Source organism: Bos mutus, chromosome 1 (genome assembly GCF_027580195.1).
Source record: "Bos mutus isolate GX-2022 chromosome 1, NWIPB_WYAK_1.1, whole genome shotgun sequence".
Lineage (NCBI taxonomy): Eukaryota > Metazoa > Chordata > Mammalia > Artiodactyla > Bovidae > Bos > Bos mutus.
The window spans coordinates 131,110,340-131,125,034 of record NC_091617.1 but is presented as its reverse complement, the minus strand read 5'-3'; the positions used below and the strand labels follow the sequence as shown (position 1 = coordinate 131,125,034).

Here is a 14,695-nt window from a genome sequence, read left to right as displayed (position 1 = left end):
CGCGCGGGTCCGCCCAGGGCCTCGCGACCAGTCGGCGCTGCAGCCCCGCCCTCCCGCCGCGCGCGCCCCGCCCCTCTCCCCAGAGCTACGCGGCGGCAGAGCGGAGGCCTCGTGCCGTAACGGCCATCGCGGCGGCCGTGGCGGCGTCCCTGCCCTCCTCAAGTGAGCTGGCGCCGCCCGGGCTCGGCAGAGGGGAGGTGAGACGGTCCTGCCTGCAGGCAGACGCAAAGACAGGCTTTTCTCGTCCGGGGAATCCACATAGCCCGTTACTCGCGGTGCTTCCTCTTCCCTGCTGAAGTTAGCTCCCGGGGCGCCGTCTGCCGGCCCGGAGCTAAGCCGGAGGGGGCGGGGAGGCCGCTTGGTCGGGCCTGGGCTTTTTGCCTCGCGGCTTTGCGCGACCCTCCGGCCACTGCCCTGGGCGGCGTAGTCCTACGACCTTCCTGTCCCTCTCTGGAGCGTCGGGTCCGGGTGACCGCTGCGGCCGGCCGCCCCCGGAGACTGGGAGGTCGAGTGTGTGGCGTGCACCCTTCTCCTTTCTTTTCCTCTCTAAAAGTCCTGACGGCTTTGTGGCGCATTCCGAGGCCGCGGAGGTAGGGACGTGGTGGTGGTGGTGGGGACGCTTACCTCTAGGAGTGGGAGGGAGCCGTTCCGGGTGCGCAGGATGGACATCCTCGGGATGCGCCTCCCGCCCCTCCCCCCCACCCAGCCCCCTGCCGTTTCCCTCGTCGGGAAATCTGGGTTATTTTAATATTATGGATTCGTACGTGAGTTACTTGGGCTGTAAGCTTTTGACTTGAGTTGTAATATATCCGGGGGAAAAAATGTATCTTGATAGTTGATTTTTGTAACCTTTCTTATGTGTATCCACAAAAGTTTGCCATTAGAAGCTCGGGAAGCTGAATTTTGTGCGGGACTGAGAACCCTTTCTTTTTAGACGCCCAGTTTAGTGTCACACTAATGAACTAGTTACTTAAAAATAATTCTGCCTGTTAACTTTGGCAAGAAACCATGGGAGTTAGGAAAGGATGAGTTGAAGGAGAAATTTCTATCCCTATCTTGGGTGGTGAGCAAAAAAAACTCACTGTCCAGTCAGGACGAGTAAGTGTTGCAAGAGGTATTCATTTTAAAAATCTTATTTTGGTAGATGTAAGAAAGACCAACCATACAGTTTATTAAGCAGATGGAAAGCGCTGTGTCTCAACCTTCAGGGACTTTACAGAGTAAATGGGAAAATTATCCAAGGAGAAGGTTCTGTTTGGTAATTGTCAGTAATGTTCAGTTCTTAAATAGGTATCCCACTCATAGTTTAATAGAAACTCGAGAACTACGAATTGGTTGATTAATAGTTTTATTTCATTTTCATGGCAAACTTTACCATCTTCTTCTTTGGAAAATTGTGAACAGTTTGCAGAATGTTCAAGATTTCTCAGCTGTGCTTTTTCATGTTACATTTTAAACTTGTGTGTTTGTTTTTCTAAATATTTAGTCTAGATTTTACTAGTGCTTTCAGGTCCTTGAAAATAAAACTTGAAACATACATGGTAGGTTTTGTTAGATATTGAAATATATTTTAGGCCACTGGATTTTTGCACCTTTGAGAACTTCCCTGCCAAAACTCAAGGTAGATTTGATGCAAATGTTGTTAGAAATCACTTGTCAGGAAGACTTAATAAATCCATATCCTGTCTATTTTATTCTTTTATAGTTTAACAATTTTTACAATTTATTTCCCTTTGTAATATGGAAAAATACCAGATATTTTTCTGCCTACACCAGAAGACTAAATGATTTTCTTAGTCAATAAGTAGAATTGGAGGAAACTCTTGAAATCACTAAGCATTTAACAAATTCTCTGTCAATACTTTGCTGTGCTGTTTTAGGAAGACAACTGACAGGGCCAGAAATGACATTCAAAGATTATTTAATAAGGCAACAATTCTGTCTGTTCCTCACTTTATTTGAAAGATATAATTTATAGTCTTCCTTCAAAACTGATTCCATATGCTGACATTGTTTTGGTGATATTTATCATGCCTTAAACTACCCAGGCATAAGCCCTGGTTTTATCTTAGACTTCCTCTCACCACATAACATTGCCCAATTTTTGTCAGCCATTTTCTGAAATTTCTTTCAGATAGCTGTTCTAACCACTCGTTTCTTTTTTCCCCCAGTAGCTTTTAACCGGATTTTCTGCCTCTTTTCTCCCTGCTTTGTATGTTCTGGCTTCTGCCTTGTTCTAAAATAGTGCTTCCACCCGCCCTCACTGTTAAACCAGCATTAGTTCCCTGTTATTGAGGGTATAGTTCAGAATTCCCAGCCTTCTAACAGTCTGCTCAAAACCTGTTTTTTCTGATGATAACAGTAATTCTCTATAGGAGCTGTCCATCCGAACACAAACCAATCTCTTGTTCTTATCTAGATTGTGTATTTTTCTGCCTTCATGTCTGTTGACACTTTGACTGCCTATTTATTGCTGCTGCTAAGTCACTTCAGTCGTGTCTGACTCTGTGCGACCCCTTAGACGGCAGCCCACCAGGCTCCCCCGTCCCTGGGATTCTCCTGGCAAGAACACTGGAGTGGGTTGCCATTGCTAGTATTTTTTAAAAGAAATTTTCCTCCTTAAATTAAGTGGCAAGTAAAGTCAGATTTTGTTGACATTTCATATTTGGTCCGTGCGCACAGCCTTCTAGATCTTTCTGTTCTCTGTGTTGTTGCTTTCCTTTGAACCCACAGCCCTGTTTTATCATTTCTTTGGTTTTTAATATGTGGACTTGTATTGTAATACTATGGAACAATATTGTGGGAATGTTGGAATCCATCCTTCCATTTTATACATAGGGAAAATGTAATCCATACAGACTAAGTTGACTGAAATTCACCTAGTGACCCTGGCAGAGCTGACTTAAACCTTAATTTCCTACTTGGTTTCCTAACTCAAGTTCTCTATATTAAAAAAAAAAAAAAAAAACTGTGTTTATTCTTATGAAACTGTACTTCTTTTCATCTCTTGCAGTGTCGTTTTGTATTGTTTGCTTCACATGACTTTGCATTTTGTGTATTAATTAGATTCAGAACTTCTGTATGAGGGGAGGGGAACCTTTATGACCTGACTTGTTTGGATCATTGAAACAGTGATTTAAAGTCTACATGAAGTCTTTCTCTAGCTTGTTGGGTATGGTAACAGCATTAACTAAAATAATATTGGTGTGTCCACTGTTGAGTCCTATGACCCATTAAAAGTGAATCTCTTACAAGTTTTACTGTTGGATTTTAGTTTGAATCTCTTGAAAAAGAGAAACTCTTTGGGAGCCTTGAAAGTAAATGTGAACGATGTATTACTTGTAAGGCATCTGAGTGTATTGATCTAACTAAATGCTCTTTTTGATAGAACAGGAACACTTTTGCTATTTTTTCATTTTGTTCTGTCAAGAACCAGATTATTGAGCAATTTGTTTATTGAGCAGAACATTCTGAAAATCATTTGTTCCACTTGGAAAGTTGGAGAGCTTTTGTATGTTTGTTCTTCACACTCTGCCCCTCCCCCAACTCTAAAATTTCTGTTAAAAACAGCCGCAGAGAGTTTCTTCGGTATTTTTCTTAATATTTATGTAACAAGACAAGTAGCATAGATAAATTAGGTGAAATATCTCAGGAGAGTATGCTTGACATTTTTGGCCTGAAACAAATTAGAAGCTATTTTTGTTTTATTTTTTGGTTGTTTGTGAATGGCTTATTTTTATTTGTTTAAATAAATTATCTGCTAAAATAAACTGTTGAAACACTGATTCTCTTGTTCTTTATTCCTGAAATTGTACTTAAGGAGTGCTAAATTGGATAAATGTGCTGTGAGTAATTTCTGTTCAAACAGACCAGTTGAATAAAGCAGTGAGGTTATGGCTTGGGGAAATGTTTTTAAAAAATGAATGCATCTAGAAAGGTTTTTTTTTTTCTTGGTGAACCAGCCTTCCAAAAGTCTCAGTACATGCTTCAAAATCATGTTGCACTTAGTTCAGATAATAAATAGAACAAAGAATTTAATATTCCTTGTACTTCATGCCTATTCCAGGTATATTATGAAAACAGTTTATTAATTAAACAACGCATTGGAAAAGTTTTTGGAAATGCATGATCACTTCCAGATACAGTATAGGTACATTTTAGGAACACTTCTGTACCACCTCTCAATTTGCTGCCTGGGAAGTCAGGTTTTTTTTCCTCATTTTTCTTTCCACGTGTTCTTAGAAAGCCCTGTGAAACTTTCCATAATTTAGCTTTTGCCAGCTTCTATCTGCATCTCTTGTCGTTATCTTTTTCCTTTAGGCTGCTCGAATAGTCAAGCTCCTTTTTGCCTTGTAGCCTGTGAACCTGTCTGGCAGATAGCTTCCTTAGGGTAATAAGTATTAAGTTTGGCTGCTAGTAATAAAAACACATCAAATAATTTCTCTCCTATGCCAGAGAAATCTAGAGTTTGCATGGCACTCGTTTTTTTAGTGTTATTCCTATTTTTTTTTTTTTTAACCTATTATAAATAACTTTGAAATAAAGGTCTTTGTGTATAAGGCCTTAGAAAATTTTCCTTTTGATTAGTTCCTGTTGTGGGATCCATTTGAAAAGTCCATTGATTTCTTTAAAAACTTGTTTAGAGACAGTATTGTTACATTTTTTTAAATTGTAAGGTGCCCAAATTTCAGTGTATCCATAATGAATTTTTCCATTTGTAGGCATCATATTACCATCACCCCGGTCGAAGTATAGAACATTCCCAGTGCTCCAGAACGCTTTCTCCTGCTTCCTCCCAATCTGTGCCTCTTGCCTCCCAAAGTAATCACTGTTTTCACCTGTATTACCATAGATTATTTTTACCTGTTCTTGAACTTAATGTAAGTGGAACCATACTGTATATACTCTTTTGTGGCTGCTTATACTTAACTTTTTGTTTGTGGATTCACTCATGATGCTGGGTGCAGAAGTAGTTGGTCTTATTCACTGATGACTGTATTTTGTCGGATGAATAAATATGGGGGAAAAATCACCATTAATGAATACTTATTTACATTTTTTTAAAGCAGTTATGAATAAAGCAGCTGTGAACATTTACTTAAAACTCTTTTAGTGGACATACACCCTTATTTCTTTTGAGTGTGTGTGTGTGTGTGTGTGTGTGTGTGTATATGTGGGAGTAGAATGCTCTATTTTTGTCTACCAGTTTTTGCACTTGATCAAACTAGTTCTTTAGCTGGTCTATAGTAGTTTCCTGGAATTTCCCCCATTACCATAAAACTATTCCCTTTGCCTTAAATTTCTTATTTTCTGTGAATCATAATTTTTTTTATTGGTTTGACCCCACTCATTTTGATGGGTTATATTGCACAGTAGATTCCTGTGAAAAGTTGAGATCTGTATTAATAACCCCTCCTTCATTTATTTATGTAGGTCTTCCCACTGATTTGGTTGGTTGAGTAATGTATTGTAGATTGGAAATAATTTCCCTTAGAAATTCTGAAGGCATCTCTCTGTTGTTTTCTAGTTTATAACAGTTTTAGGAATTCTGAAGACATTCTGATTTCTGATCCTAATGCTTTTGGCCATTTTGTAGTTTTTTTAATTTCATGAGACTGTGACTTGGCATACTTCCATGAAATACATCTAGTTTTGTGCATTTCCCTAGATGTTATTCATTGTGCCCTCCAAATCTACCAAATTATGTTCATCAGTTCTGGTAATTTTTCTTTAATTTCTTAATTGATGGTTAGATTAATTGCCTAGGACTGCCATAACAAAATACCACAGACTATTTGTTTTAAATAACGGTACTAATTTTCTCACAGTTCTGGAGGCTGGAGATCAAGGTGCCACTGGGATTGGTTTCTGATGAGTTTGCTTCTTGGTTTGTAGACAGCTGCCTTTTCACTGTGTCCTTACAGGGCCTTCTGTGGAGAGAACTGTATCTTTCCTCCTCTTAGGAGGATACCAGTCCTGTTGGATTAGGGCCCCACCCTTATGACCTCTTTTAACCAAAGGTTGTATTTCCAGATGCAGTCTCGTTGGGGGCTAGGGCTTCAACGTACGAATTTTGACAGGACACAATTCAGTTCATAACAGTGGTTTCCTCTTCTCCTGTTTGTATCTCCTCTCTCTATGAAACTTCTGTTATTTGTTTGGATCTCTTAGACTAGTCCTCTAATACTTTCTTTTTCTTTTGCTTTTCACCTCCTAGTCTTTTTGCTCTATTTTATCTGGGACTCTGTTAAGTTTATTTCCTAAGCCTGGTGTTGAATTTTCCTTTTTTTGTTGTGAAGATTTTGATTTTCCAAGAGTTGTTTTTCTCTTAAAATTTCTCTTTTATAGAGCACATCTTGGGTTTGTGTCATGGATGCCTTGTCTTTAATTTCTGAGTATAATTTAAAAAAAAACAAAACTTTTTTTTCTTTTTACAGCCTCTTTGCTTCTAAATTGGTTTCCAGCTTTTCATTTGGAGGCTTACTTAAGTGTCAGTAATCCTTGGATGTTATCTAGAGAGTGAAAGTCTGAATTGATGGGGACTTAAAGACTTGATGGTGGCCTAAGTGAGCCATTTTTAAAGAAAACCCTGATTGATGTCCAGGAGGTGTTTTCCTCTTGGGTCAGGTTTGTGAAGGGAAACGAAAATCTGCTCCAGTGCTGAAAATTTGGCTGCCAGTTTTTTTTGGTGTGAGGGGCTGGATTTCTCAATCCTCTACTTTTGGTAGGGTATGCTGCTACTACTAAGTCTCTTCAGTCGTGTCCTGCTCGGTGCAACCCCATAGACGGCAACCCACCAGGATGCCCCTTCCCTGGGATTCTCCAGGCAAGAACGCTGGAGTGGGTTGCTATTTCCTTCTCCAGTGCATGAAAGTGAAAAGTGTAAGTGAAGTCGCTCAGTCCAGTCGTGTCCAACTCGTAGCAACCCCATTGACTGCAGCCCACCAGCCTCCTCCGTCCATGGGATTTTCTAGGCAAGAGTACATGCCAGTCTTTAATTCTGGTGAGAGTGGGGAAGCCAGCGGTCTGAATGATACTACATTTTTAAAGGGTTGTAAAAAAGAGAAGAATATGTAATAGAGACTATGTGTGGCCCATAAAGACTAAAACGTTTGCTATTTGGCCATTTACAGAAGAAGTGTGTACCTTGCTCTTGTTCTAGTGGTTTTGATTTCCTTTAATAAAGCTTCTGGACTATAACTACTTTTAGTCCTACTCAGGTTTAAGTTTACAATCTTGGAACTTCCTGAAGCTCTTTGTTTTAATTTAGTCTAGTGCATAACATGGAAATTATGACTAAGAATCGGTAGGATATACTCTGTTCAGAGATACGAGATATTTTTAATTTAAAATCTCAAAAAGACACAAAATATTGAAGAAATAAACCACAACACATAACGCGTGTATGCGTGCATTGTTCTTTGTCTTGTCACCTAAGTGCAGAACATGAGTGCATATACTTTGGAAAACGGCAGAGTGACAGTTGTATTAAGAACAGGCCCAAGTCATATTTTAAATGAGCCACTTTCAACTGCTCTCTGTAGTCAGTAAACCATAATTGGCAGAATAAATCGGCTCTAGACAGGAAGCTGTTCCAGCAGTAGTATATGTCTATGTGTGTGTGTGTGCGCTTGTATTTTTCCACCTGATATCAGTCAGAAATGAGAGAATTAATGTAAGCCATGTGGCAGAATGGGAGAAACAGGAATTACATTGTTATAGGAAATAAATGTCTTATCCTTTAAGTCCTAGCTGCTGAAAAACTAAGTTATGTTTAGTCTTAATTGTGTGAGCAGTCTCATCACAGGTTTCTGTATAATGATCTTTTCTTTCCTCTAAATGATAACTGTCTTTAGTGTTTATGTGTTTTTCTTGTTTTGGCTGCACCATGTGGCATGTGGCGTCTTGGTTCCCTGATCAGGGATCAAACCCATGTCCCCCGCTCTGGGAACATGGAATCTTAACCACTGGACTGCTAGGGAAGTCTCTGTTATTTTTTGATATGTTTATTCCAGAGTTGTTTCTATGAATGTATAAACTCATGCTAACTTAAAAATAGGATCACATGCTACATCTTGTTTTCTAACTTGTCTTTTATAAACATCCTTTTAAGTCAGAATAAAAGTGAAAGTCACTCAGTTGTTCGTGTCTGACTCTTTGCGACCCCATGGACTGTATAGTCCATGGAATTCTCCAGGCCAGAATACTGGACTGGGTAGCCTTTCCCTTCTCCAGGGGATCTTCCCAACCCATGGATCAAACCCAGGTCTCCTGCATTGCAGGCAGATTCTTTACCAGCTGAGCCACAAGGGAAGCCCCAGAATACTGGAGTGGGTAGCCTATCCCTTGTCCAGCAGATCTTCCCGACCCAGGAATTGAACCAGGGTCTCCTGCCTTGCAGGCGGATTCTTTACCAACTGAGCTATCAGGGAGGCCCTGAGTCAGTATATATAAGTTTAAAGATTCTAAAGTCAGGCAACTTAAATTCCAGTATAGGTAGACTTCATCACTATTTGTTTGGGCTTAAGCCTTTTTTTAAGCTTATTCTTCAGAAGTTTATTATAAAGTTTACATGATAAAGTTGGCTTAAAACTCAACATTCAGAAAACTTAAGATCATGGCATCTGGTCCCATCACTTCATGGCAAATAGATGGGGAAACAGTGGCAGACTTCATTTTTTTGGGCTCCAAAATCACTGCAGATCATGACTGCAGCCGTGAAGTTAAAAGACGTTTACTCCTTGGAAGAACAGTTATGACCAACCTAGACAGCATGTTAAAAAGCAGAAATATTACTTTGCCAACAAAGATCTTTCTAGTCAAAGCTATGGTTTTTCTAGCGGTCACGTATGGATGTGAGAGTTGGACTATAAAGAAAGCCGAGTCCTGAAGAATTGATGCTTTTGAACTGTGGTGTTGGAGAAGACTCTTGAGAGTCCCTTGGACTGCAAGGATATCCAACCAGTCCATTCTGAAGGAGATCAGTCCTGATTATTCATTGGAAGGACTGACGCTGAAGCTGAAACTCCAGTACTTTGGCCACCTGATGTGCAGAACTGACTCATTGGAAAAGACCCTGATGCTGGGAAAGGTTGAAGGCAGGAGGAGAGGGGGACGACAGAGGATGAGATGGTTGGATGGCATCACTGACTCAATGGACATAAGTTTGAGTAAACTCCAGGAGTTGGTGATGATCAGGGAGGCCTGGCATGCTGCAATTCATGGGATCACAAAGAGTTGGACACGACTGAGTAACTGAACTGAACTTACATGATAATTCATGCGTCCTCTTAACTGCTAAGCAATGTTTGGTGCACATTAAGAGCTTTAGAATCAGTTTCTAGGTGTAAAATACCAAGGTTCAAAGATACAGAGGTTTTGAGTGTTGATAATGGTTGCCAAAGTACTATTCAGAAAAAAATACCTATTTATCTATTTACCAACAAAGTGTTCCTTGTCTTTGCATTGTTATTCTAATTTTTGCCAACCTGGCAGATAAAAAACTGGCAGAACTAAAAAGGAGACAAATCTACAAATATAATTTGGGATATTTTAGCGTAACTTTACGTGTGTTGGGAAGATCCCCTGGAGAAGGGAAAAGCTACCCACTCCAGTATTCTGGCCTGGAGAATTCCATGGACTATATATAGTCCATGGGGTCACAAAGAGTTGGACATAACTGAGCGACTGAGCAACTGAACTGAGTGTAACTTTAGTAATTATTAATAGTAGAATACTATTAATAATTATTATTAATAGAACAACTACATACTCTTAGATTATTATACAAAAGACTTCTGTGTAAAGATGAATGAGTGAAAGATACATTAATTTTTACTCCCCTCCAAAGCCTACCAAGATTATCATATAGAATTTTTTTTTTTATAGATTTGAACTGTACAGGTAAAGAAAATGGAAGAAACAGTGAAATTTGGAAGCTGGAAAGCAACAGACTGATAGAAACATCTTCAGTTCAGTCACTCAGTCGTGTCTAACTCTTTGTGACCCCATGAACCGCAGCACGCCAGGCCTCCCTGTCCATCACCAACTCCTGGAGTCCACCCAAACCCATGTCCATTGAGTCAGTGATGCCATCCAACCATCTCATCTTCTGTCGTTTGCTTCTTCTCCTGCCTTCAATCTTTCCCAGCATCAGGGTCTTTTCAAATGAGTCATCTCTTTGCATCAGGTGTCCAAAGTATTGGAGTTTCAGCTTCAACATCAGTCCTTCCAATGAACACCCAGGACTGATCTCCTTTAGGATGGACTGGTTGGATCTCCTTGCAGTCCAAGGGACTCTCAAGAGTCTTCTCCAACACCACAGTTCAAAAGCATCAATTCTTCGGCGCTTGGATTTCTTTTTATAGTCCAACCCTCACATCCATACGTGACTACTGGAAAAACCATAGCCTCGACTAGACGGACCTTTGTTGACAAAGTAACGTCTCTGCTTTTTAATATGCTGTCTAGGTTGGTCTAAGAAACATCTTAGTAGACTTAAAAATGTTCAGTTCTGAAGTGGGAAAAATGGAAAAGAATCCTCAGGCTCAGGAATTTGCAGCATCAGGTATTGTTGTGGAAGAAGCACCCTAGAGTGGTGCTAAAAATAGGATTGTTTGAAAGCCTGTTTAAGGAGTCAGCTCAGTCAATTGTAATAGCCAAAAAATTAGAAACAGCCCAAGTATCCATTACCTGATAAATGGTAAATAAAATGCATATTAGAATAAAAATAGTGAGGGACTCATACATGTTGTAGCATGAATGAACCTTAACAATATGTTTATGTGAGAGAAGCCAGTCACAAAAGACCACATATTATGTGATTCTATTTTCTATGAAATGTCTTGAAAATACAAACCTATAGAGATATGGAGTAAATTAGTGGTGGCCTAGGTCTGGGAATTGGGGAGATAAGAGGGAGATGGGAAATGGCTGCTCAAGGGTACAGATTTCTTTTTGGTGTAATGAAAATGTTCTAAAATATTGATGGTAACACAACTGAATGTACTAAAATCATTGAAATGTATGCTCTAAATTGATCACTTATATAGTGTTTGAGTTATATCTCAGTAAGCTCTTATTTAAAAAAAAAAAGCAGCATGAGCCTAGATATTTTTGTCAATTTGTATAGCTAAGTGACTCCCCTCTTTACTACCTCAGCAGAAGACTGAAGGTTTATCCTCTACAGTGGATAAAATGCAGTGTCTCTGAGAGAGGGATAGATACTAGGTATAATTGAAGACCAGGTATCCTACAGAGAACACTTGGATTACATAAATGTGCTCAATGTTAGAACCTTATTTAAGTCTCTTCTCTTGGGGCCTAGAATCTTGACAGTCAAGTAGGAACTTAGAGCAGGGTTCCCAAGCCTCCAGGATCTAATGCTTGATGATTTGAGGTGAAGCTGATGCAATAATAATAGGAATAAAGTACACAATAAATGTAATGCATTTAAATAATCCTGAAACTATACCTGATCCATGGAAAAGTAGTCTTCCATGAAACCAGCCCCTGGTGCTAAAAAGGCTGGGGACCGCTGACTTAGAGGATGATTCTCGGTATCGGTACAACCAAGAAGAAAAACTCTTTTAAATTATACACAGTCAGTTTTAGGGGCCAGCTTTTAAATATGAGCAAATCAAGGATCACCGGGTTAATGAGAAAAGCTTTTTTAATACAGGAGACCAAAACAAATAGAAAAAAAGAATTTGGAGCAATCAGAGCAAAAAAAAAAAAAGCTTTTGAAAATTAGAGGGTAGTAGCAAGAAGAAAACACTCTAGAAGAATAGAAGTTGAAGTAAGTGTTAGTTGTGTCTGACTTTTTGCGACCCCATGGACTGTCCAGCTCCGCTGTACATGGGGATTCTCCAGGCAAGAATACTGGAGTGGGTTGTATGCCCTCTTCCAGGGTGTCTTCCTGACATAGGGATTGAACCCAACTTTGCCTCATTGCAGGCAGATTCTTTACTGTCTGAGCCACCAGGGAAGCCCTAGAGCAGACCTTGAATAAAGTAGAGGAAAAGATGGAAAACAGGTTAAAAGAAAACAGCAATACAATTCAAAAGTCAGTCCAGGAAATCAACTTCCAAGTAACAAAAATGCTGGTAAGAAAACAGTGTAGAGAAGAAATATTCATGAAATATTAAAAAAGAAAATCCAGAGAGTTCAGGAACATCATTTTACATATTGAGAGGTCTTCTAAGTACTCAAGGAAAATGAATGAAAAAAGATAAATGTACTCAGAATCAGTGTCTGGTCAGGAAAATGAAGACCGTGCTACTAATAACAGAATTTTTATAATACAAAGAATTATTTAGCCATATGTAATGGGTTAAGTTGTATCCCTGCAAAATGATATTTGAAGTCCAACCTGTAGTACCTCAGAATGTGTCCTTACTTGAAAAGATTGTTTTCAAAGGTAATCAAGTTAAAGTAAGAAGGTAAGGTCATAGAGTATCCTTTAACCCAGTATGACTGGTGTTAAGATTTTTTTTTTTGGAGTTGGACTATTTTTAAAGTCAGTATTGAACTTGTTACAATGTTGCTTATGTTTTATGTTTTGGTTTTTTGGCTGCAAAGCATGTGGAATCTTAGTTCCCTGACCATGGATTGAACCAGCACCCCTACACTAGAAGGCAAAGTCTTAACCGCTGGACTACCAAGAAGTCCCAACTGGTGTTCTTTAAAAATAGCTGGGAAATTTAGACATAAATCTGGACACAGGTATGCATAGAGGGAAGATGGCCATCTACAAACCAAGGAATGCCTGCCTTGTAGAAGCTAGGAGAGAGTCCTGAAACAGATTCTTATTAGTACTTTGAGAAAGTACTGAAGTACTTTCAAAGTATTGTTTGCCAATACTTTGAGTTTAGACTTGTGGCCTCTACAACTGTGAGAAGGATTTCTATTGGAATCCAGTCTAGTTTGTGTTACTTTGCTACAGCAGCCCTCAGAAACGTATAGACTAGGTAATTAGAGGATTGAAAAGGCAATAAGGGAACTTTCAGGTATCACAAAGATAATTAACTGTAGGAAGTAATTTCTAGCCCACCCTTAGGTTTAGGAGAACAAAGAGAAGAGATTGGAATTAAATACTGAAGAGTGTCCCTGAGGCACTGGAACTCAAACTTCTAAGAAGTTGCTGTTGTGCTCAGGAAGTAAAAGTATTTTAGGAGACTTGATGAGGCTGGTCTGGGAATGGCAGGAGAAACACAAAAGTTGTTAACCGAAAACCAGTTGCTGATAACTAGAATAATTGCTATTGCCAGAGTGAAGGTTGACCGTTGATACTGAGCTGAAGGAGTATCTCTCTGTTTCTTCCTTCAGTCTTCCAGTGTCTTGCTAGTGTCCCTTTGGGCAGAGTCTAACAGGAAGCCAGCTAGCAAAGAAATGTGGTTTGCAGGGTTCCAGCCCCTACAGAGCAGTGAAGAGTAGGTTTGAACTCTGGGACAATAGCCTACTAACCAACAGACACTGAAATATGTTATTGTAAAAGTTTGGAATACATGGGCCAAAGAATATCTATAAACTTCCAGAGGGGGAGAAATGGGTCTTTCAACTTCAGAGGTTGAGTATTCTCAACTGCACTCTCTCAAGCCAAAAGACTGAGCAATGCCCTCAAATTCTGGAGGAAAATGATTTCCAAGCTAGAATTCTTTACCCAGCCAAATTATTACAACTATAGAATGTAGACATTTTAAGTCATGCAAGGTTTCCAAATATTTTCTTCCTCACTAATGCTATTGTGTAATTTGCTCCACCCACCAAAAAGAAGGAGTAAATGTCAGTGAGAGAAGAAGGTGAGCAATATAGAAGCAGGAAATAGAATTCTAAAGGAACAAGTGGGATTCTTAAGGTAATAAAGAGGGAGGATTCCCTTAATGCTGCTGCTGCTAAGTCGCTTCAGTCTTGTCCGACTCTGTGCGACCCCATAGACGGCAGCCCACCAGGCTCTCCCATCCCTAGGATTCTCCAGGCAAGAACCCTGGAGTGGGTTCCCATTTCCTTCTCCAATGCATGAAAGTGAAAAGTGAATGTGAAGTTGCTCAGCTGTGTCTGACTCTTAGCGACCCCATGGACTGCAGCCCACCAGGCTGCTCCGTCCATGGGATTTTCCAGGCAGCAGTACTGGAGTGGGGTGCCATTGCCTTCTCCTCCCTTGATGCTAACTGATTGCTAAGTGCAAGAGCGGTGAGTCTGGATTTGAATAGGTGAAAAGGCCTTTGTAGTTTTATGACAATGAAACTATTAGAATACCTTGTGTCTGTATCTCTTAATTTAGGCAATTGGCAAAGAGTTTGAAGTTGATTTAGTGATGTCTTTTGCTTACTTAGTTGAAGCCTAAGAGCTTCATTTTAAGAGCTGGAGTTTAGAGCTTCATTCTGAAATTACTTTTCTCTTGCACTGTCCCTTAGTTTAATCGTGTCACGTGATTATACATAGTATTGGTATGTGGTTGATTCACAAATTTCTGTCTCTATGCAAGACCTCTGCTCCAAGGTCCAGAGTCATAGATTATATCTATTATCTATTACTTTGTAAAAGCCACTCCAAAACTGAGTGGTTTAAAACAATGATCATTTTATTTTGTTCATAGGTCCACGTTTAGGCAGGACTTGGGTAGAGATGGCTTGTATCTGTTCCATGAGGTATCATCTATAGGTGGCTTACTCATGTTGCTGACAAGTTGTTAATA

General features: G+C 39.7%; 1 protein-coding gene across 5 annotated transcripts in view; it reads left to right on the top strand.

Annotated features, from left to right (window-relative positions):
• Positions 1-48: 48 nt before the first annotated feature.
• NCK1 (NCK adaptor protein 1) overlaps positions 49-14,695 on the top strand; it is an 82,152-nt gene continuing 67,505 nt past the window's right edge. For 2 of the 5 annotated variants that reach the window (XM_070375864.1, XM_070375854.1), the window contains exon 1: positions 220-590. The gene's annotated coding sequence lies outside the window, so the exon portion shown is untranslated. Of the gene's footprint in view, positions 198-219; positions 591-14,695 lie in introns of those variants that run through there. The other 3 variants (XM_070375845.1, XM_005889891.3, XM_070375860.1) reach the window with 3 other exon arrangements.